Here is a 23,534-nt window from a genome sequence, read left to right as displayed (position 1 = left end):
GAGGCTTCTGAATACAAACATCCTAGTGCTGGCCTTCCTTGCATGACGCCCAGGAATCCCTAGTGGGGAAAGCCATGCCTCACCACTGTCAACCTAATGATAGACCAAGACCCCTCCACCCTCCACCTGCCCTCCTAATAATCTTAAGATTTAGGGGAAACTAAAATAGACCTTCCTCTAGACCGACACTGCCGTTTCACAAAGAAATGTAGCTCTCTTTCACCCTGGAGAAAGACAGCCTTTTCGACTTCTCTGCACCCCCTGGATGGTCCAGCAGATTTGCACGAGACCCAGAGTGACACTGACGTGCTTTAACTGATGAGCGACATCAAGTCTGTTTGTCTCTGCCGTTAGAGACTGATTTGACCCGCCACCTATAGGAACTCTAGTTTCTGAAAATGTGGCAAGGCTTTGTAGGGATCGACCCCAACTAATGCTTTCACACTTCACAATTTGAGTAATGAGCTGGATACTGTGTAAACGGTGTATTGCAGGTGATGAATAAGTAGCAAGTAGTAGTGGTCCCAAAGGTGTCCCCTTCCACATTTTACTTTTGGTTCTTTGTCAAATAAGGTAGTAACAGAGTCCCTAACTGTAACATAGGGAGCAGTCGCTACATGTGAACTTCGTGGCTCTAAAATCTTGAGATACCGCTTCCTTACCTCCTTCCTTGTCAATGAGTGTTTAGATTTTTAATGACATTTCAAAGTCAATCTCCAAACACTTTAGAGGTCAATCCTAGCAGAGACGAACTTTAAACTGGTGGGAGTAGGGTGCAGAGCAATCCCTCTGGGAGTCAGAATGAGATACTTGTGTGTCTGGACTGGTAGCAGGGTTTTATGTTACCAGAGTGATCTCCATGGTAACAGATCAACATGGTGCCAGTGACAGCTTTACGCTCCAGGCTTTAGGTTCCCATGAGAAAGTGGATTCTTAACAACAAATAGGGGAGCAGAAATGAAGGAATATGGATGTACGCTCCCCTTTCTTGTAAAGTTCTGGTCATGAAGTTTCTGTTCATACAACCAATGACACGTCCTGTTTAACCCCCTGGGTTCCTCTGTCAACCAAGACTCTTCAGAGGATGTGCAATGTGCTCTTGAATTTCAACTGAACTCATACCAGGTTTAAATAGGCGTTGGTAGCAAAGAACTGTATTGGAGTGGAACAAGAGTGAGACTTGGAGTCGGGAAACCTGGCCTTCAGACCCAGCTTTTGTACAAGATGTCTTGAAGGTCCTTACTTTCCACATTCTTAGATTCTCACCAGTTACGATAGTCAATCATCCAGTTTTATGGAAAGCCCCTGGTGTGTGATTCATTGGCGGTAAAAATAGTAGCCAGTTAAATAGAGGACAATCTGCCATCCCCATCCCCATCAAAGGTATGATCCTGTTGTGATCGTGTGGATGCAAACGTTCAGACACCTAAAAAGTAGAAGGTAGGAGTCCTGTCTGTTAAAGATTAATCTCTGAACTTAACGACCAAAATCTGGAGGCTGGATAGCCAGCAGAAGAGTTCATTTTCTGGAGTGTTGGTTATTAATTTGGAGAATCAGCACTCGTTTATCTTAAACCACAAGAGAACATTTGTGAATTCAGGGGAACAATTATGTAATTTGGTAATTTCATGAGCCTCTTCCCTGGGGAATCTTATGACTCAACGATCAAAGGTGTCAGAGTAGAGAAGACAGCTTTCCATGGTCACATCTGTGCCCGTGGCGGGGCTTAGGTACACTCTGAAGTGAGATTCTTTGTGGCTGAGACCTCGGACTGATTGGTGATGGGTGGTTTGGGTAATGGTTTCTGTTGTATGCATTTAAAGGGGACTAGTCTTTCCCCCAAAAGGGAAGTTTCTTTTCTAAGGAATTTATTCCTAGGGTTGTGGGGGAGTTAAACCCACTGTGCATCAAGGAAGTAACTGATTGCGTATTTCGTATAAAAGGCAACTATGAACTTGATATTGACTAAAGCAAACCAGCAGCTTCTTTCTACCACCTGGTTAGAACATTTCTTTACTATACTTTGCAAGATGATAAAGGACAACCAAGGTGCCTGGGTGGCTCAATCGGTTAAGCATTTGATTCTTGATCTTGGCTCAGGTCATGATCTTGTGGATCGAGCCCCAAGTCGGGCTCTGAACTGACAGCAACAGAGCCTGCTTGGGATTCTCTCCCTCTCCCTCTCTCTCTGCCCTCCCCCACTCATACTCGCACGCGTGCACAGACAGTCTCTCTCAAAATAAATAAACGTAAATAAAAAAGGACAAGTAATAATGGTAGTGCTAAGCTTCTCTTGCAATTCTCTGTGGTCTATCTCTAACCAATGAAAGTCTAAAGATTTTTATTTTAGGATCATAATGTTGGAAGATCTTTACATTGCCCATATCATAATGCCACTTCTAAGACTGGTTTTAAGGTTTCTGATCATGATTTAAGTATGAAAAGTCTTGATCTTATTTCCTTTGTCATTTCTAGGTCTTTTTTTAAAAAAAATTTTTACATGTTTATTCATTTTTTGAGAGAGAGAGAGAGAGAGAGACAGCACAGCAGGGGAGGGGCAGAGAGAGAGAGGGAGACGCAGAATCCGAAGCAGGCTCCAGGCTCTGAGCTGTCATCACAGAGCCCGATGTGGGGCTCGAACCCACGGATGATGGGATTATGACCTGAGCTGAAGTTGGATGCTTAACCTACTGAGCCACCCAGGTGCCCTTGTCATTTCTAGGTCTTAATTTACTTTGTTGACATAAAAAGAATTTTTGTTTAGCTCAGCAAAAGTTAAAAGAGCAGTATATATCTTTTTTTTTTTTTTAAGTTTTTTAATAAAGATTTTTTGCCTGAGAATCAACAGTGTTGGGACTGTTTCAGTTGAAAATGGAAATGTTCTTGAAGTTATATCAACATGGACAGGACGGTGAGCTAGAATTTTAGAGCTTGGTTTCCTGACTGCAGTTCTGGTTCTAGAACATTAGCATTGTCTGAGTTCAAATGTAAATAGACATTGTTTTGTTGTTATCTGCTAGTTTAAATTTTCATTCGGCTTGTAACGAAGAGATAATTGATGTCCCTGAATGCTTTGAAAGGACACTAGACAAGGCTCAGTCCCACTGAGCTGGTTTTCAAAGCAACTTTTCTCATGCTCTGGCTTGTAGCACTTTCAGAAATAAGGTTTTAGGAGAAGAAGGAGGGCATTTGAAGAAAACAGAGCATATTTATAAGGAGAGCATACTTCATTCCCTTCAAAACACAAACAAATGAATAAACTGGGGGAAAAAAAAAAAGAAACAAAACACCGATCCGAATCCCAGGAATGGGAAGGGAACCCACCCCGTGGCTTCCGTTGCAGACACTACTGTTGCTGGGGGTGCAGCCGGATGCCTTTGACCCGAAAGTCGGGGAGAGGGAACATGGGCTGCGTGCTGCCGTGCCCTTGGGTGACCAAGGCTGCTGGTGCAGCCGCAGAGAAACGAGATAGCTTGGGGAGAACGGGGACACACGGTGTGTCATGGGAAGGAGGGCAGACCTGGAGCCCAGACAACTGAGGGCAAGGGACTGTTGGGGCAGGACCCCAGCCGCAAGGCCGATGGAGAAGTTGGCCGATCTCAGAGATCTCAGAAAGGAGAGGTGTTTTGTTTGTTTTGCTTTTGCTTTTAATGGAAGAGGGAGTTAAATGAGGAAGGAGGGTGGGAAGCTTCAGGGCAGTTTCGTGTCCAGGTTGAGAGATGTTCCTCCTGGCAGCAGAATGCCCGGCTTTCATCTTGTCCTGCATTGTGGCCCCACTGCCTGGGGAACTCCATCAACAACCCGCGTCTTAACCACCTAAGAGAGTTTACAAACGGGGCATGGGCCTTGTGCAGACAGACCTCCAAGAGTCAGGCACTAGGCTTGGGCCAGCTTGTGGACTCTCCTTCGTATCACTGCAGTGCCCTGTCCATCTGCTTGCTCCACGCCCTGCAGGCATGTGAAATGGCAGGGTCATTCTGTACCTTAGAATGTGTGTCCCCAAATCACATTTATCCCTGGAGCACATTTTTCCTCCTCGTGGTAAAGAATTAAATGTAAACAGGGGCGCCTGGGTGGCTCAGTCGGTTAAGCGTCCAACTTCGGCTCAGGTCATGATCTCGTGGTTCACGAGTTTGAGCCCTGCGTTGCACTCTGTGCTGACAGCTCAGAGCCTGGAGCCTGCTTCAGACTCTGTTTCCCTCTCTCTCTCTCTTTCTGCCCTCTCTCTCTCTCTCTCTCTCACTTTTTCTTTTTTTTTTTTTAATGTTTTATTTTTTTATTTTTGAGACAGAGAGAGACAGAGTATGAACAGGGAAGGGGCAGAGAGAGAGGGAGACACAGAATCTGAAATGGGCTCCAGGCTCTGAGCGGTCAGCACAGAGCCCGACGCGGGGCTCGAATTCACGGACCGTGAGATCATGACCTGAGCCGAAGTCGGACGCTTAACCGACTGAGCCACCCAGGCGCCCCTCTCTCTCTCACTTCCAAGAATAAATAAATGTTAAAAAAAAAATTGTATAAAGAGTTAAATGTAAACAAATGGTGTTCAGCTGTCCCCTTACCTCATAAAAACCCATATATAGCTCATATTCTGTCTGAAATATAGTACAGGTTGACCTGTTTCTACTAACCACCTTTTCTAGCCTAATAATTAATCTGGCAAAATGCACGTAGATTCCAACTGTGGTTCCGCAAGGAGGAGCGCATCATAACCACTGCCCTGCCTCTTGAAGGAACTTGGGAGAAAATGAACAACTGGTAACTTGTTAGCTAGCCTCTGAATGAGGGAGAGTGCTGTTTTAGCCAGGCCCCAGGAATTCTGAATGATGCGGGAGAGGACTGTGGCTCCATGGGGGCAGGCTAGGGAATTATCCATCCCTCTTCCTCTGAATGGGTCACAACGGAGTGTCTCATCAGGAACTGTGTGTATAAAAACATGACGTCTGCAGATTTGGGCATGGCTAGATGCCTTCGCTGCATGCTGTATCTTTAATTCCTATCCAGGCACAGTCTCAACCTTGCATGACATCTTGTAGCAGAGGGCAATTTGTTTTCTCCAGTCAAATCTATGATTTGAGAATGTGGCTGTTAATGATTGAGAGTACAGGAAAACGTGGGGGTCCACAAGGGTAAAGCTGATTCCCGGGACCGTAAACTTGGGACTCTGAACTGTGGATGGTGGCTACAAAAGTCCTGGCCAAGGCAGGGAGGCTGATAGTGGGGGGCAGTCTCCTTCACTGGGAGACTCCAGGTTCTAATCCTGGAAAGTTCATTGTGGAAGAAAATGTAGCCAGTCACAACAAGCAATTGCCAGACTTATTTTGTGGCAGGCCCTGTGATGAGTGCTGGAGTTACACGTCGAATAAAATACGGATACTCCTCTTTATGACTTACTAAAATATTTTTATGTGAGTTTGTGTTCGCTTTTGCAGCAAATATGAACTGAGCAGCCATCATGTGCCAGGCGCATGCTAGACGATGTGGAAACTTCAGTGAACAGGAGCAGACATGTTGTCCTGTTAATTTGTAGAATTTACACTCCAGAGGGGTCTCTACCCACCCCATCAAAATATGTACAGAAGACACTGTCACTGCCCTACTTCTGAGTCTGTGCTCAGGTCACTCCCTGAGTTGAGTCTTTCCACATTTATAAATATCCCTATTGTGGGAGCCACTGAAAAGGACAGAGGAGCCTGATAAGCCAGGCAGGCGGAGCACCCAAGCAATGGTTTGTGAACAGTTAGTGGGGCACCCAGAGTTCCCTGCACCAAGCATTATGTTTTCTGTGTGCACATCAGCGTGTTACTGATTGCTTCCTTGTGCTGATCTGTTTTTATTTCCTGTGGTTCTTCAGGTGTGTCCAAGCCAGCATGATCTATCTTCTACTAATGTTTCTGGAGTTCTAGGGAGCTGTTTAATGCACTTTCTTCATCTGCCACAGCATCAGGCCCCATGCCCACTAACCATGCTTGATGGTGATGCCCAGAGATGATGGTTATTACCAGCCCTGGGTTTGGAAGCCAGTCTACCAGTGATGGAACCGTCAAGGCTCAGCCTAGGAGCTCATAGTCCCGTGGGAGAAGGAGCTCAGGACCACGTGCAGGAAGCTATGGGGCGATGGAAATTGATTTCAGGTACTGAGGTAAATCTCCAGTGAGGTGAAGACAAACAGGTCAGGACAAAGCCCTTATGTCATAGCAGCACTACAGAGTCCCAGGGTGGGGACCTGACTTCTCCTTTAGACTGAGCATTGAAATTAACTCACCAAAGAACAAATACTGGAAGTATGTACTTGAAATGATAACATACAAGAGTTTGGTTTTTTAGCTGGCAGATTTTTTTTTTTAATGCTAATTCTCAATTCAGACTAGTTGGTGGGGGGGAGCCGGGCCCATGGATTCGTGCTTGGCACAGGTAGGCATAACAGATTTGCAACAGCAGCTCACGCAAGAGGCATGTATGTGTAAGTGACATGAGAAAACACCAACAGGGGCACCTGGGTGGCTCAGGCAGTTGAGCGTCCGACTTTGGCTCAGGTCACGATCTTGCGGTTTGTGAGTTCGAGCCCTGCGTCGGGCTCTGTGCTGACAGCTCAGAGTCTGGAGCCTTCTTTGGATTCTGTATAACCCCCTCTTTGCCCCTCCCCCACTCATGCTCTGTCTCACTCTCTCAAAAATAAATAAATGTTAAAAAAAAAAACCACCACCAACAGCAACCCACCCGAGAACAAAAACGCAATCTGCTGAGCATACCCTTTGGCACATGTGGATTAAGATCCTTAAAACAGTTTAACTCCTCAGCTCAGTAACCTCTTCTCTAAAAATCCATCACTAGGAAACAGTCTCAGATGCCGACAGTGGTTCTTACACATGGACGTACGGCCAACAAGACATCAGTTCAATGAATTAGGGAAGGTCATTACACCAGAATATTATGCGGCAGTTAAAAATCATGTTTTTGAAATGTTCATCTCATATAATTGCAAAGGAAGGATACACATCTGTGTCCTCAAAATAATCCCATTTTAAAAAATCCATTAAAATAGACCAGAAGGAAATGCAGGAAAATAGTTCTTGTGGTTATCTCTAGGTGAAAGGACTACGGGTAGAGGGTTTTTTTTTTTTCCTCTTTCTCTACTGTAATTTTTTTCTAGCATTGTCTAGGATTATTTTTGTCTTAACGAAATCATGATCACATCCGTCCCCAGCTGGCCACTTTGCACCTAGATTCATTGTGTTAAACTGCAAGCAAAGAATTAGCATTAAAGAATGTTATTTAATTAAAGTGCTTTCCATTGTCCCCTTCCCCCTACCCTTAAAACCCCTCAGGACCTTCCCACTGCACCTAGGACAAATGCAGCAGCCTGCAGGGTCCCGCACACCCTGGGTCCCACTCACCTCTGCAGCTTTATTTTGTATACTCACCTCCTTGCTCTCTGCTTTCCAGCCGTACTGGGCCTTTTTCAGTTTCCTGTACAGATCACCTTCTCTCTCTTCCTTCTGGCTGCAACACTCTTCTCTAGGCTGAGCCCTTCCCCCCGTACTGCCCCCACCCCCCTAATTCAGCAAGATAAATTCAATATAACTCCAACTCATCCTTTAGACCTCTGCCGAAGTCACTTATGCCTGAGGACTCACCAGCGCCCCCAGTGTACTTCCAACAGGCTCTCTACTTCCCTTCTTACAACATGGGTTCCCACCTTGGCCTTAAGCCTAAACCACACGCTGTAGAGGGCTGGGACCGTGCCATCTAGATCACTACTGCGTTCCCCCAGAATGCAGCACAGGGTCGAGCTGACCATAGAGGGCTCTGAAGTATCGATGAGTGGGTGAATCTCATCTAACTAGACTGAAACTTCTGTTCTGTTCTCAGGGCAGGCTGTGCTGATTGTCAAAAATGCCCTATGTGCCTGAACGTCACAAAGTCTCATTTTTCTCATGCCCGAAAGGAGGCTCGCAGTACCTATAGTACACTGTTGTGTTGCATGAGTTGTTGCTTATGAAGTGCCTATTAGAGCATGTGGCACACGGCAGGTACTTAGTAAACGATGCTGTCTTCCTGGGCCGTCCCCGGTGATTGTTTACACAGCCAGGCCTGGCATACACCTGTTGTTTTTGTTTTTTTTTTAAGCTTATTTATTTATTTAGAGACGGAGACACTGTGAGTAGGGGAGGGGCAGAGACAGAAGGAGACAGAAAATCCCAAGCACCGCCCTGAAGCGGGGCTCGATCCCACCAACCGTGAGAGCATGACCTGAGCTGAGATCAAGAGTCGGACGCTTAACCGACTGAGCCACCCAGGCGCCCCAGCATACAGCTGGTTTTAATGTGACCTTATCTGCTATAAGTCACTCGAGGAGGGGTTTCCCCAGAAGAAACTTTTTTTTTTTTTCCCCTCCGTAGACGATGAAGTCTCGTTAGTACTCCTCATAAGCTCTAAGGCAGAGTCAGTTTTCTGGGCCCCAGCACAGCAGCAGACTCGGGATGTGGATGTGTGCCAAACTGACCAGGACCAGGCTGAGGCACCGAGTGAAACCTGTGTGTCCATCGGCTGCCTTCTTCTGGTGGATGCAACTCCCTCTGAACTCTGCCTGAAATCGTTTGCCCGGTTGGAAGAGTAGAAAGGGAACTTCCCTGACGGGTCAGAGAGTTCTTATTTTTCCTTTCTAAACACCACTCTTCTTTCAGACGCCATTCAACTAGCCCAGTTGTGGATCCTGGGCTTCAGCTGTGTGGTTATGAAAGCCGAGTTCTTTCTCTGAGGTCAGAGCCCTGGGTGTGGGTGATCTCAGGTAAAAGGTCTCGGGGATTCAGACATGTCATTCTTTTGTGTAACTGACTTTTCAAGTCCTCCAGCCCTGAGACTATCCCCTTATTGTAGCTTCTCGAACGTTGTCACACTGTCAGACTTGGGCTGGCGGGGGTTTTTTTTCTCCCAAACAACCAAAATCAGGTTCATTTTGGAAGCAGATGTTGGTATGGCTGTTGTTCTTCCTACGTCTGGACCCTGAAGAATTCAGAACTAGATTCGGTACTTTGCCGTGTATTCTCACAGGTTAGGTTTTCGAGCAAACACGAAACTTGGACCTAGTAGCTTCCGTATGCATGCACACCGCCACCTGTGTTTATGTGTGTGTGCTTTCTAGAATAAGACCTCCTTTAAAACTCAACCTCCCATCATTTGAGAACTGATTTGCTATTTTATAGCTTGTCCTTTTTACGGCTCTTGGAGAATCACTGCACCAAATATATTTGGCAGGAACTTAGCACGCAAGCCCTCCCTCCCTCAGAACTTGCTACCAAATTTGCTGAGCTCCCTTCTTAAAAACTTGAAATCCCTCTAACTTTTTCCTGTGATGTGCTCATTTTTGATCTAAAACTGTAGTTGAAAGCCTGTCTTGGTAATCATTCACATCAAGAAAAGAACGAATTTCTCAAAAAAGAAGTCAGGTGCTAAAAATAACCTCCACGCTAAGACCCACTTACTTTTCTACCTAGGGAATCAAGGCAGAAACATTTCTAGGCTAGAAATGGCATAGTTCAAGTGATGCAACCATTTCGCTGCCTACTATTTTTTTTTTTCTTTTCTGCCAGAAGGAAAATATATAATGTAATGTAGAAAAATTTCCCCTGAGTTGTTAAAATAATCACTGAAATAACCTCTGGTGCTCAGTACGATACCCTGAAATCTTGGATCTTCAGAATCGTTCATTTCTGAGGTTTTTCCGGACAGCCAGGCTTTTACTCAAAAATTGGTTGGTAGAGCAATTGCTGCTGTTACAATTGCGTACATTATGAGAATCCTTTGTGGAGGTAAAAGGTGTAAAGAAAATCGCTGAGAAGTGACCAGTGACTCCCTTCTGTGTTTGTCTAGTGTGCTGTGTAATTAAATGAGTGGGTCAAGTCTGTCTGAAGTAAAGTATTATGCAACATCAAATAAATGACATGACTTTTAAAAAGGTTGTGCACGTAATTTTTTTCTTCTGTGACTATAGCATTACAAATGTTCTACCTTTAGCCTTCCCTGCTTTCTGTTACACGGATGCCAAAAAACAATAGGGTTAATTAGGACTCATTCTTTTTTTTCTCTTCCTAGCACAGAGGAGGCTTTCAATATGTGCCGAATGAATGAACCAGTCTGAGTCATAATTTATCACATCGCTGATTAATAGAAGCACAATTGTTATCTTCTCTAATAGATGTAGCTGACTTTTTTTAAGTTGAGATTATCTCAATGGCTTGGGTGCCAGCATTTTAGAAAAATCGTGGGTTTATGTTGGAAGTAGTTTTTAGGGTCAGTATCCTTTTTACTACATCAGGACAAGAGCAGATATTTAGCAGACTCATTCTGTGATGGAACACTGTTAGAAGTGTGTCAGTTCTTACGTGCAAGTAACAAGTTATGTTATTTATAACATAATGTATATGTTATATATATGTTATGTATATGTTATATATAACTTAGTTATGTATATATATGTATACATACATATGTAAGTTATGTATAACTTAGAAAAAGGTCTCATTGGAAAGATATTAGGTAATTCATGGGCTCAATTAAGAAAAAAAAGCAGGGGCGCCTGGGTGGCTCAGGTGTGAAGCGTGAGTTAAGCAGAAGTGTCCAACTCTTGATTTTGGCTCAGGTCATGATCTCACGGTTCCTGGGATGGAGCCCTGTGTCGGGCTCTGTGCTGATAGCATGGAGTGGGCTTGGGAATCTCTCTCTCCTTCTGTCTCTGCCCCTCCCCTGCTCACGCACGCATATTCTCTCTCTCTCTCTCTCTCTCTCTCTCTCTCAAATAAACATCAGAAAACAAATAAAAGCAGACCCCAAGGCTTTCTCAGGGGCCAGAGCTCAGCCGAGGTCCTACCACAGGGACAGTGCTCCCTGAATGCCTCCGCTGTGTGGCTGCCAGTGGGCACACAACTTATGAAGCTGATGCCCCTGCCATGATGCCAACATCCCTGGGGAAGTGGTCACTCCCTTAAGATTCAAAAACTGGGACAGGTGCATCTGATGGGCCCGGCTTCTGATCCAGAGAACAGGTGAGAAAGCCTGCCAATCCTGGGATTCCCCCAGCAGAAGGGGTATGGGGATACTGAGCAGAAAAAAATCTGGAAGTCTAGCATCAGATTGTAAGCTATTGCACAGCACCGTGTTTCACCTTGTTTTCGTGTCCTTTATTCGTGGCAAAGTTAAGTGGTTCCATGTTTGCGTTGCCCAGGTCAACACACAGAATGACAGTGGCTTGTTTTCCTTGTCATCTTTGTTCCTCGTTCACGTATGAGGCTTTAGCGAGTTGTGTGCAATGAATTTTTTGTTGTTGTTGTTTCTAAATTCTGTTAGCATGCTTAGAAGCCTGCCTGTGCAGTGAAACGGTAGCTAAGCCCTACTCCAAGAAAACTTGGAGTTTTCTAACATGGGCAGCGTCCAGTTCTTGGGAAGTATTTTATTTCCTTTTTAAAAAATTGCTTTTAATAATATCTGATACATATCGATGAGTCTAAGAGCTGTAAAGGCCCTCAGAGATGATATTTTTTGACTTGTCACCCAAGTCATGAATGTCTCAGTGGTATCCCAGATACAGCAGGACGTTGATCTTCTGCTTGGATATGGTCAGTGAAGAGCATGTCACTGCTCCCTTTTCCATCCCATTTTTGGATGTGTCTGGATAGGATAAGACTTCTCTGAAATTCACTTCATTGTCACTTTGCCCTTTGGTTCTAGTTTTGTCATGTGGGACCAAACGGGACATGTTCCTTCTGCATTAATTCTAGAGACAAACTAAACTTTGGAGTCAGGTATGGATTTGACTCCCACCTTTGCCATTACCAGCTCGTCGAATTTTAGAATCACTGTATCATCTTTTTTGAACTGCTTTTCCTCATTGGTAAGATGAGAAATAACAGCTCCTTGGCAGGGATTAAGAATATAATGGAGAATATGTTACAATATGCCTGGCCAGTAGTATAGTTCCTTAATCAATGCTGACTGTCGTTTTTGTTATTAGTCATACATTTATTTTTTTTTTTAATTTTTTTTTTCAATGTTTATTTATTTTTGGGACAGAGAGAGACAGAGCATGAACGGGGGAGGGGCAGAGAGAGAGGAAGACACAGAATCGGAAACAGGCTCCAGGCTCCGAGCCATCAGCCCAGAGCCCGACGCGGGGCTCGAACTCACGGACCGCGAGATCGTGACCTGGCTGAAGTCGGCCGCTTAACCGACTGCGCCACCCAGGCGCCCCTATTAGTCATACATTTAAAGATGATTATCTTGTCCCTTCAGTCTTGTTTCCATGTTGGGCCTCTGCTCACCTGAGACGAATCCTCCTGGATAATTTACCATTCTGGTCTTCCTCCTGAGTGCCTTTCTGTCCCTGTTCTTCCAGTTTTATTAATATTTGTGTGAAAATGTGGTTGGGGCTCCTCGGTGGCTCAGTTGGTTAAGCATCCAACTTCAGCTCAGGTCTTGATGTCATGGTTTGTGAGTTCGAGCCCCGCTTCAGGCTCTGTGCTGACAGCTCAGAGACTGGAGCCTGCTTCAGATTCTGTCTCTCTCTCTCTCCCTCTCTCTCTCTCTCTCTCTCTTTCCCCGCTCCTCCCCACTCATGCTCTGTCTCTCTGTCTCAAAAATAAAAAACACTAAAAAAAAATTTAGAAAATGTGATTTGCACACCAACTGGGCTAAGGGGAACGGGAGTAGGACATCCATTAGGTGTAAACGAATTGTTGACTAAATCAGTAGGCACTTCATCAGTGTGGCATAAGGTGATAGCATTTTAGTATCGATGTCGTACTCAGGTTGACCATTTTTACTCGGACTGTAGCCAAAGTCAGAATTCTCCTCCCTTATGCTTCAGTGGATTTTTTTTAAGCTAAATGTGTGCCTTTACATTTAATCCTATTAAATTTCATTTAAGCTGGCTGAGGCAATTTGGATCTTATGTTCTTCCCTCTTGAGAATCTCTTCTACTGTATGTCAAACAGCTTAGATGAGAAGTCCCTATAGGCCTTTGTGTTAATTATTTGGAAGGACAGGATTGAATGGGACAGGATCAGTGAAGAAGCCCTGTGGCATACTACTCGAGAGTGTCTTCCAGGTAGGTACAGACTGATCTTTGTAATTTATAAGTGTGTTGTGGTTATGTAGTGTTTTATGACGTATAAATCTCTTTTTGTGTGCCGTGCATTAGATATGGCAGAAGTGACACATCATCATTTTTGCAAATGTGCACAATGGTACTACATTTCACTTTAACCCGTAAGAAAATGCAAACTGTCGGATTATTTGCTGAAGTCAAAGATGCACTCCTTGGCTCTCCTAGCAAACCTTTACTAACTACCCTCTTTCACTTTGCTTGTCTGCTCGTGATGAACCTAAAACCTTACAGTCAGTTAGGCTTTTGGAAAAGGTCTTCTTGGATCTGTGGCAGTAAACAGATGGTTAATTTATATACTCTCCGTGCTTTTCAAAGAGAAAAAGGAGAGTTGTAGGTTTGCCAGGGAGGAGTTTTTAAACCTGGCCACACAGCTAAAATGTATCTGAAATCTACTGGGTGAGAGAGAGCGTCTTTTCTTCTTTTACCATAACAGTATGTATATGTGTATATTTGGATGTTTTCTTCCGGTGAACACTTATGACAATGGGTTTTGTATTTTATTTTTCATTTTAAAGTGGACTCTGTGGAACGTTCACTAATGTAATAGGAAGACAGAGGGATCGGGGGATCACTGGGAAATGCCTGGAATCAACCCATTACATGATGTCCGTGGTAACGAGTTCAGAAGGATCGCTTTTCTCGCTTATGTGCTATTTCTCTCTAAATATCTTTTCAGAAAGTTCTCAAAAAGTAACTTGCAACTGTAAGGCCAAAAGACTATGCCACCTTGGTTTGTATGTGTATACAATTATATATAAGTTAGCCTCTGGGTGTTGACCCAAGAAATGCAATTCAGTGATTTCTGTGTGTAAGAAAAATCTGGGAAGTATACACATATATGAACCAATAACTGCAAGTCTGTGACTGGCTGAAGGAGGAAGTGGGTGCTAGCTTTTGAGGGGCTCAGGGTATGCCATCCTAATGAGTTCAGATTTCACCCTGAAGGTTGTAGGGTGGCTCAAGGGAATTTAAATAGGAAAGAGACGCGATCAGATTTACGTTTAAAAGCTTTCATAGGTAGCAACACAGAGGACGGGGTGAGGTAAAAAGCTGTTGCACTGATCCAGGTGAGAAAAAATACAAGTCTAAACTAAGGCAGCGGCAGTGGGGATGGAGTGAACTGGAAATACGCAACTGACATTAAGTAGATTCATTGGGCAAGGTTTAGCGACAGATCAGATGAGAAGGTTGAGAGCAAGAAGCAGAAAAGATGGCTCTTTGTAAAGGGCCCATTATGTAGGGTGTCAAGATGAGAAGGAGGAGCCTGTGCAGAAGCACAGGGAGAAAGAGGAGGGAAATCCTAGACAGACCAAAGAAAGCAGATTTCGGGAAGGAGAGAGTGATCCTGAACAACCAAGTACTGTGAGAGGTCAGAGAAGATGAGGACTAAGGAAGTCATCAGTGACTCGGTCAGAACAGTTTTTGAGGTGGGGAGAGGCTAGCGCCGACCTGACTGCTGTACATTGAAGCATGGAAAAAAGTGATGGTAGGTGTCCCTTTGGCTGACCGTGGATTAGAACAGATCAGAGAGGAGTGGGGGAGGGGCAGCCGTGGGTAAAGGGAGGGTTTCGTTTGTTCAGTGGCAGGTGTTCGTCCATGAAGAATTGCTGGTGAGAGTTGAGAGCTGAAAACAGAGGAGAAGTAAGGGGTGACTGAGGGGACTAGGTCTTGCAGAAATGGGAGAAAACGAGATACAAAATAAAAATGGAGGCGTTCCTTCGTGTTCAATAGGAGGATGGGTTCATTCCACTGAAACAAGAAGAAAGGCATGTAGAAAAATACAGCTGGATGAGGGCAGGCTGGAAGGTAATGAGAATTCCCCCATGGAATTCATTCCCGCCCCCCACCCCGCACCCTACAGAGAAGCCACACATGGAAGAGGTAGCAGTTAAAAGGCAACAGGAGAGTGGCCGAGTAAGCCAGAGATTGGTTGCTTGGCAAATTGGGGGACCTGGCATTGCCTCCCAGCAGGAGACGGGGCATCTGTGTTGGGATACAGGTCGGTCCGTCTGTGTGATTTTCCCCTGTGCTGGTCAGCACTGTGGTATAGCTGGGAAGAAAGGAGATGGCCAGATTCATTCTTTCTGAAAGTACAGAGCACCTGCTGTATGCCAGGTACGTACGTTCCGTATCATTGAGAGGCAGCAGCTAACAAAATAGAGAAGTGAGGAAGAAAGCCGTGCCGCTCTCTGGGTTAAATGTATTCCAAGCACGGAGAGCCGTGAAGGCCTTGAGGAGGAAATATGTTGGGTGTATTAAAAAGGCACAGCGATGAAGCAAGTGTGTCTGAAATGATGTCTGGCAGGTGAGGGACACTCGGGTTTGGAAGGAGGGGTGGGAACAGAATTTGGGAAGACCCTTCAGGCCATTGTAAGAAGTTTGGCTTTTAATTTGCCAGTGAAAATTTTAAGCAGAGGACTGACATAGTCCGACTTTGATTTTTGAAGAATCACTCTGGCTGCTGGAGAGATAAGAGGAGGGAGAGTATAAGGAGGGAGGGAGGAGCCTAAAAGCGGAGAGGCCTATTAGGAGCCTGTTAAATAGTAAGTCTGGCGAGCCATGATGGAAGGTTAGGCCACGCATATTCCTACCTCAGGGCCTTTGCACTTCCTGTTCTCTGTGTCTGGGATCCTCTTCTTCTAGATATTCCCATGGCCCACACCCTCCCCTCCTTCAGATGTCTGCTTAATGTGAGTCCTTCATAGCAGCCCTCATGCCCTCACCAGCACACCCTTTCCATGACATTTTTTTTCTCCATAAAACTTAACCACCATTTGACGTTCTACTTGTTTATTTATTTGTCTATCCTGACAAGAATGCAAGGTTTTTTTTTTAACGTTTATTTATTTTTGGGGGACAGAGAGAAACAGAGCACGAACGGAGGAGGGGCAGAGAGAGAGGGAGACACAGAATCGGAAACAGGCTCCAGGCTCTGAGCCATCAGCCCAGAGCCCGACGCGGGGCTCGAACTCACGCACCGCGAGATCGTGACCTGGCTGAAGTCGGACGCCCAACCGACTGCGCCACCCAGGCGCCCCAAGAATGCAAGGTTTTTAAGAACAGAGATTTCACTCTGTTTTGTCCATTGCTGTGTGCCTGCTCCCTAGAGCCATGCCTTCCCTGAGGAGGTGCTCCATAAATATTGGTTGACTCAATTAAGGAATGAAGTGCTCCTGTCTCCCTTATCACCAATTCCACCTCCACCATTACAATTAGTAAGAACAGTGGCAGTGATAATATTCCATTTCCTTACCGCCTCTCCCTTTTTGTAAAGATGAGGTACATCGGGCTTCACCGGTCTTCCTCTGCAGAGTAGAAGTCACTCACTAAGCCATGGAGTCAATTTCGTGGCTCCTCATGCAGCAAGCATCCTTGCCTTTGGTTTGTGTCCGTCTTTGCGTCTGTTTAGTCACGTCGCTCACGCTCTTCAGAATCCTCTAGCTTAAACTCTGAGTAATTCTGGACAGTGGAGTTAGCTGGGAACTTGAGAACCAGATGAAGGATTCTGCCAATAGCATGCCGTATGTGCTTGGCATCTAATTTTGGCACTCGTTTTAGCAGGTTTGATTGCATAATTCAGGCATTGGCGACAAAAAGTGACCACATATCCAGGGAGGGGAGGATTGGGAGGCACAAGATGGAAGCTGTTCTAGGGATTCAGAGAATGGGCTAGGGCTCTTGTTTTTAAAAAGATGCCCACATTTCCAGCGGGATTCCAGCGGGATTCTTCCAGGCCTCCTGCATAGACCATCATGGAGTATTTTACTTCCTTTGGGGACTACAGGATGATGCTCTTGTGGTCCTTTCATAGCAAGTCTCCATTTTATTATTATTATTTTTTTTTTATGCCTGCATCCTGTGTTTTGAAATATTTTCTCTCCTACAAAATCAGTATCAATTAAGTACAACTTAATTTGTTTTCCCACTTGTTCCTAATTAAAGACCTATATCTATAGACAGCTATCTGAACTTCCAAGTATGACAAAACTGCAAAGAGCGTATGTAATTGACATGATTCCAAAATAAAAGCCAAGAATTTGTAGATTTCACACCCACACCCTCATTGTGGGTCCATAACAGGATTCCTGATCATTTTGAATGTGCAAATACGATGCCTTTTGAGCACCCTCAGTTCGTTCCTAGAAGAGAGACTTTATTGTGGTTTGTTTTGTTTTCAGTGTGTGGAATTTTAAGTTGTGAGTGAAAGAGCGCTCGGCATCACGAGGCAGGACAAGAGATCTGTCCCTCAGCAGACAGGTGATCATGGGCAAGTCTCTTGGAGAAGAGAGAAGCATGAGAGTTCTGAACCGGGTGACTTCTAAAGACTCTTCCACCGTGAAACTGCAGCAATCTTTCACACATGTCCATGCCTGTTGTCTCTTTTTGCAGCCTTCAGGGTTAATGAGAGCTCTCGGGAACACTGTGACCTTAGAGGGAACTGGCTTACATCAAGAGAGCAGATGCCAGCTCCCTCTAGTACTCTCCTGGGCACATGACCCACTCCCTTTTTGAAACCCTGAATCTTTACATCACTGGTAAGTGCCTGTATAATTGATACTGTTGCCAGTGATCAAACACGGAGATTACCAAATGATAGAGCTGGAAGAGACCCTAAGGTATTATCTAGTCCAATTATGGCCCCCAGACACCTATGTGTCTGAAAAAAGAGATGGGGGCGGGTCTGTGAGCCAACTCTAGTATTCCAGATGCCCTATGGTAATTCTATATTTGAGGATAATACTGTAAGGTTAATCAAGCTAGGGAAGCATGAGGTTCCTCTGCTTTGGGCAGGAATTATCAATATGTGGATAAATCAGTTGTTCCTAGTAACTGCTCGTGGGGAAGCAAAAGCTTTCGAAAACCAAATGCCTGTAGCTGTTTTGTCCAGTACGATTAGCCACTGGCCACGTACTGAGCACTTGAAACAGAGCCAATCCCGAAGTATGCTGTCAGTGCTAAATGCGTGCCAGACTTCAAAAACTTAGTAGAAAAATGTGAAGTTGGGGCGCCTGGGTGGCTCAGTCGGTTAAGCGTCCGACTTCGGCTCAGTTCATGATCTCGCGGTCCGTGAGTTCGAGCCCCACGTCGGGCTCTGTGCTGACCGCTCAGAGCCTGGAGCCTGTTTCCGATTTTGTGTCTCCCTCTCTCTCTGACCCTCCCCTGTTCATGCTCTGTCTCTCTCTGTCTCAAAAATAAATAAACGTTAAAAAAAATTTTTTTTAAAGAAAAATGTGAAGTATCTTACGTTTTTAGATTGGTTACATATTTAAGTGATAATATTTTAGATATATCAAATTAAAAAAGTAATCAAAAGTAATGTAAATTCTTTCCTTTTACTTCTTTTTACTGTGGGGCCTACACATCTCAAATCACATCGTGTGGTTTCCATTGTACTTCTGTTAGAAGCTGTGGTCTGTTGTGAGAGATTTCTGGGCGGTGAAGTGTCTGGGACTCGTTCTTTATTTGGTAGACCCACAAAGTGAGATCAGAGAGGTTAGGCCACTTGTTCAGGATCACACAGCAAGTTGGTAGCTGAACCAGGATTAGGCCAGTGTGCTTTCCCTTGCTGAAAACAGCCTCAGGGTTCACAGTGATTTGTTTTACTACGGGTCTGTAAAATTGCTTCTTTGAGTAAATGCCAAGGTTCTTGTATAGATGATTGGCAGTTGTGTCCCTCCAGAATCAAATCCAACCAAAAACAAAAAGAGAAGAAGGAAGAAAAGGAGACAGAAAAGGCTTTCCCTTTAAAGGACCCAGGGAGAAATTGCAGTTTTCATTCTTGAGCAGATTTCCTTTACCCCCAGCACCCTGGCGTGGAACATTAATTGCTGAAGAAAACCGCAGTAAGAAAACATTGACAAGGAGTGCAGCCCTCATTCAGCGTGCTTTCCCCTTCAACGCAGCAAGAATCCCTCATTAAAAGATTAAGGCTGACCAAAAATAAATTGTCTCTTGGTCCCCAGGCAGTTCATTTGACATCATTTCCACAGGATTAGGGACCCCAATGGCATGTGTTTAGCATGGGGCTATGTTAATACTACACAGGATTATTCTCAAAAATTTTAAAATATACTTTTAAGTATTGAACTACTACTAATTAAGACTTTAATGTGACTAATAACTATGATATTTTGCCCACAAATGGGGACTTTTCTCCCCCCCCCCCACCACACCAGTGTGTAACCAAACGCAGCAATTCTACCTTAAAAAATTTATAAAAAGCAGACCATGAAGTATAGCAACATCATGATCACTTGAGGAATTGTGCAATTGTGTGGAATGGAAATTTAGCCTCTACTGCACGTGGTCCTCGGTCCCTTCTCTGAGCCATCATTTCTCGTCTTTGTGTTTTTTATGGTTATATCGTACGTGTAGAGTTTAAAGAAGCTAAAAATTTTATAAGGTACATTACGAAATCTTTTGTGCCCCCCTCCCCCTACTCTACATCCCTACTCTTGATTTCCTGCCCACCAGAGGCAACCACTTTTATATCTTTCAACTGATTCTTTAGTCATTTACCTCCATTTCTTAAATCACACACTCAGGGTGCCTGGGTGGCTCAGTCCGTTGAACATCTAACCCTTGACTGAAGCTCAGGTCACGATCCAACAACCGAGCCCCACGTCGGGCTCCATGCTGAGTCCCTCTCCCCTGCTTTCTCTCTCTCTCTCTCTCAAATAAAATAAAATAAAAAATTAGATTACACACTGACATTGCTACTTACTTCTTTTTCAGTTCTAGACATTATCCTTTCTTATCCCACTGTAGAAGATGACACTTTATCTCTTTTGTCCCCTACCCCTAGCCCTACCATAGAAGCATCCAGGTAGTCATAATTTCAGACAGGTCAATATTTAGTGTTTCCCTGCTGTCATTATATAAATGCGATCATATCTGACTCACGTACTCTATTAAGATTGCTTTTCTTTACTGTAACTTCTGGTTTTCCCTGGAGTTAATAACTATGGTGTTTTTACCATGTACTTCCATTTTTAATGTACTGATAACTTAATTTTTATGTACCCATTGCTAATTCACCTTTCTCAGATGCAGTGGGTGTTAACAAATCCTGGAGCAAGAGTCTGAGAACCTTCCCCCTTCTCTGGTCTTGGCTTTCGCGTGGTGCTCCGCTGCCATCTGGGCCTTTCTTCACTTCACCTCCTCTTTGAGTTTGATTCCATTTCCTGAATCCCATGCCTTTTCTTGTTTTTAGTTTATTTTCTAGCTTTCATGGAGGACAGTTTTCAATAGCTTCCTAGGGATGGGGAGGGGGTGGGGCGGGGCTAGAGGGGAAGTAAAATTGTTGAAAACTTGCACGTCAGAAAATATCTTTCCTCTCTCCCCCTGTTTGATAGTTGGACTTAATAAGTTGCCTAAGGATGCAGTTCTAGGCAGGAAATAAGTTTCCCCCAGAATTTTGAAGGCACTGGTCCATTGTATTGTCTTTCAGTGCTGCTGTTGCAAAGACCGTGCCTTCCTGACTCTTAATCCTTGGTGTGTAACTTGTTTTGTTTGCTTATTTGTCCTCCGGGAGTATTTTTATCCTCCGCATTCTAAGTTCACTGCCGTGTGCCTTGGCGTGGGTCTGTGTTAGTCCATTCAGGCCATTGCAGACCTGACACTTATTTCCTTCGGTTCTGGGAGATTTCCTCCCCTGTTTTCTCAGTTCTTTCCCTGGAACTCCCATTATTAGGACGTTGGTCCTATGATTTTCTTATCTTCTCTTAGTATTTTCCACCTGCTTGTAGTTTGAACTCCTCTCTGGGAGATTCCTTAACGTTTATTTCCCACTCCTTCTATTGAGTTTTTATTCCTGAGGTCATACCTTTAATGTGCACGGGGGGATTTTTGTTGTTATTCTGGACACGTTCCTCATTATAACCTCTTGTCCTTCTCTCAGAGTCGCAACATCTTCTCTTACTTTATGGAAGGATAATGATGATGATGATGATGATGATTAGTTTTTCCTACGTGGTCTGTCTTTTCTCCATGATGCCTTCTTCTGGCCGTTTTAAGTTTTTTTTTGTTTGTTTTTGGCTGGGTGGTATTTTTTGTTTCACTCTCTGCCTTTCCTCTTTTTTTTTTTTTTAAATATTTTTTTTTTCAACGTTTATTTATTTTTGGGACAGAGAGAGACAGAGCATGAACGGCGGAGGGGCAGAGAGAGAGGGAGACACAGAATCAGAAACAGGCTCCAGGCTCTGAGCCATCAGCCCAGAGCCTGACGTGGGGCTGGAACTCACGGACGGCGAGATCGTGACCTGGCTGAAGTCGGACGCTTAACCGACTGCGCCACCCAGGCGCCCCTGCCTTTCCTCTTTTATACCCAAACATCTGGTGATCTCTGCTTGTCCACTCATATCTGAGAGTTGTTGGAGTACTGACTGGAAGTTCTACATGCATGGGTGGGCTTATCCACGAGGGTGACAGGTCTGGGTATTCCCTTGACATACATACCTTTGTTGTGAATATCTCGACGTCTTTTGTCTTTGGCTACATTCTGCAGAGACGGACAGGTAGCCATCCTGGAGGGCTTAAGTCTAGCTGCCAACCTCCTGGGAGAGCAGCGAGAGGAAATGGGCTGGGGTGGGGGTGGGGGAATCTCACTGGTTGCCACATACACATCCTTTTACTCCTCCATATATAAGTTTTAAGTTAATTCCACCTGGCCATTTTGGTTTCAGTTCTTTCTGAATTCACTGTACTTTATTGTCTCTGGTGCATAAACTTCTAATCTTCTGCCGTGATAGGAAAGGAGCGGTGGCTCAGCTGTCCAGATTTTCAGGTGTAACCAGTGCCATCGAGTGCCCAGCCTTTGAGGGTCCCTGCCCTGTAAATCTGGTTATTTCGCAGCTTTTCTTCCTATGAGGTTAGCATTCTACTTCCCTGCGTCTGCTAAGTAAATTACCATTGGTTCATCTGCTTTCAAGCTTCTGATTTGTCCTTCTCTTCTTCTCCTCCTCTTTTCCTCCCCCTCCCTCTTCCCCTCGCTCTTATCCCCTCTCCTGGTGTTTTAGTCCTTGTGCTTTCTTACAAATCGTTTCGCTGTTATTTTAAGAAGTTTGGGGAAAGAGAGCAGAGCTAAAATTAACTTCATCAAAGACTGATGAATTTTGACAGTCTCTCTGCCACAGGGAGAGATTGTCTTAAGTATGTGTGTGTTTCGTATATATCGAACTTCGAACTTGAACTTCGTATGTATATGGAGCTTCTCAGGAGGAAGCTTTTTTGTTAATTGAAATTATTATTACGATTGATACTTTTTTACCCTTAGACTAGTACAACTTGTGTCACAAAGTATCGCCTGCATGGAAGTCTTGTGAGGCACTACATATAGGGCAGGTGGTTGTATTTTTGTATTCCTCTGCCCTCTTGAGGGATAAAGTTTTATGTCCCTGTTATAGGAAATCAGTGGAAGAACTGGATTAACCCAGTTAGATTTTTGTTTTGTTTTTACAGCAACACCCTTTCATTAATAAAGAAGTCAACATATGAAGTACTCATAGACTAGTTAATATACGTAAAGCTCTTAGAATCATGACTGGCACACAGCACTATGTAAATGTTAACTGCTACTCTTGTCTTGATAGTACTTCTGAATATTCCAAGAGTTACATCCAATGGTTCCCAAGCCCAGCTGCACTGCAGATTCACTTGATGATCTTTTAAAAAAGATTACACTTCCTACCTCAGACCTCTTTCATCAGAGTCTTCAGGGCTGGGTTCCAAGTACCTAGCAAAACACGGCTCCAATTTTCTGGGGAAGAGATAAGCGAGACATTTCGAGAACCACTCCGAGGAGGGTGTTGTCACATCACTGGTGGAAATTATGTGGATGATGGTTGAAGAAGACTGCAAAGGAGCCAGCTCTGGGAGCTGAGACTAAAGGCAACGTAGATATACACAGCAGATAAAGAAATAGGCATACACACAAGCATACCCAGAGCTGGAAACCAAGTCATTATACCTGGCCGTCGTTCTGTACAGAACATTTAGGCAGTAAAGTCACCTCTTTCTTTACGCTGTTTTGCTCTTTTCTTTAGATCAGATTTTACCTGGATAGGAGAATTAACAAAAGAGGGTCAGGTGGATGGATGTGCATTTCTTCCTGCTCTCTCAGTGGCAGACGTCTGTGAAGCATTGGCCAGAGTCAGCTAAGCATGTACTTTAGACGAGATCCGCACTCCTAAAGGGGACTCATGCAGTCTTCAGATGGATTACATTTAAGTTAATCCTTGTTCCGACTCAGGTCTCATCTGCTAGTAGGGTTCAGTTTTCATTCATCTACTGTAAAACCAAACAACCCTTACTTGTGGCGAAGGGAGAGAGGAAAGAGAGGAAATAAAAAAAGCGTTGCATTTTATTTCCATGT

General features: G+C 44.4%; 1 protein-coding gene and 1 long non-coding RNA gene across 3 annotated transcripts in view; both read left to right on the top strand.

Moving 5' to 3' along the window:
• Positions 1-23,534, top strand: part of ETV6 (ETS variant transcription factor 6) — a 260,671-nt gene that overhangs the window by 124,414 nt on the left and 112,723 nt on the right. The gene's annotated exons all lie outside the window — the stretch shown is intronic.
• Positions 537-23,525, top strand: LOC121038929 (uncharacterized). Its single transcript, XR_005794574.1, has 2 exons — positions 537-1,440; positions 22,753-23,525. It is a non-coding gene; the product is annotated as an uncharacterized LOC121038929 (long non-coding RNA).

The sequence above is a fragment of the Herpailurus yagouaroundi genome, unplaced genomic scaffold (assembly GCF_014898765.1).
Source record: "Herpailurus yagouaroundi ecotype Mexico unplaced genomic scaffold, PumYag 166, whole genome shotgun sequence".
In the NCBI taxonomy this organism is placed as follows: Eukaryota; Metazoa; Chordata; class Mammalia; order Carnivora; family Felidae; genus Herpailurus; species Herpailurus yagouaroundi.
This window is presented reverse-complemented; position numbering and strand designations above follow the sequence as displayed.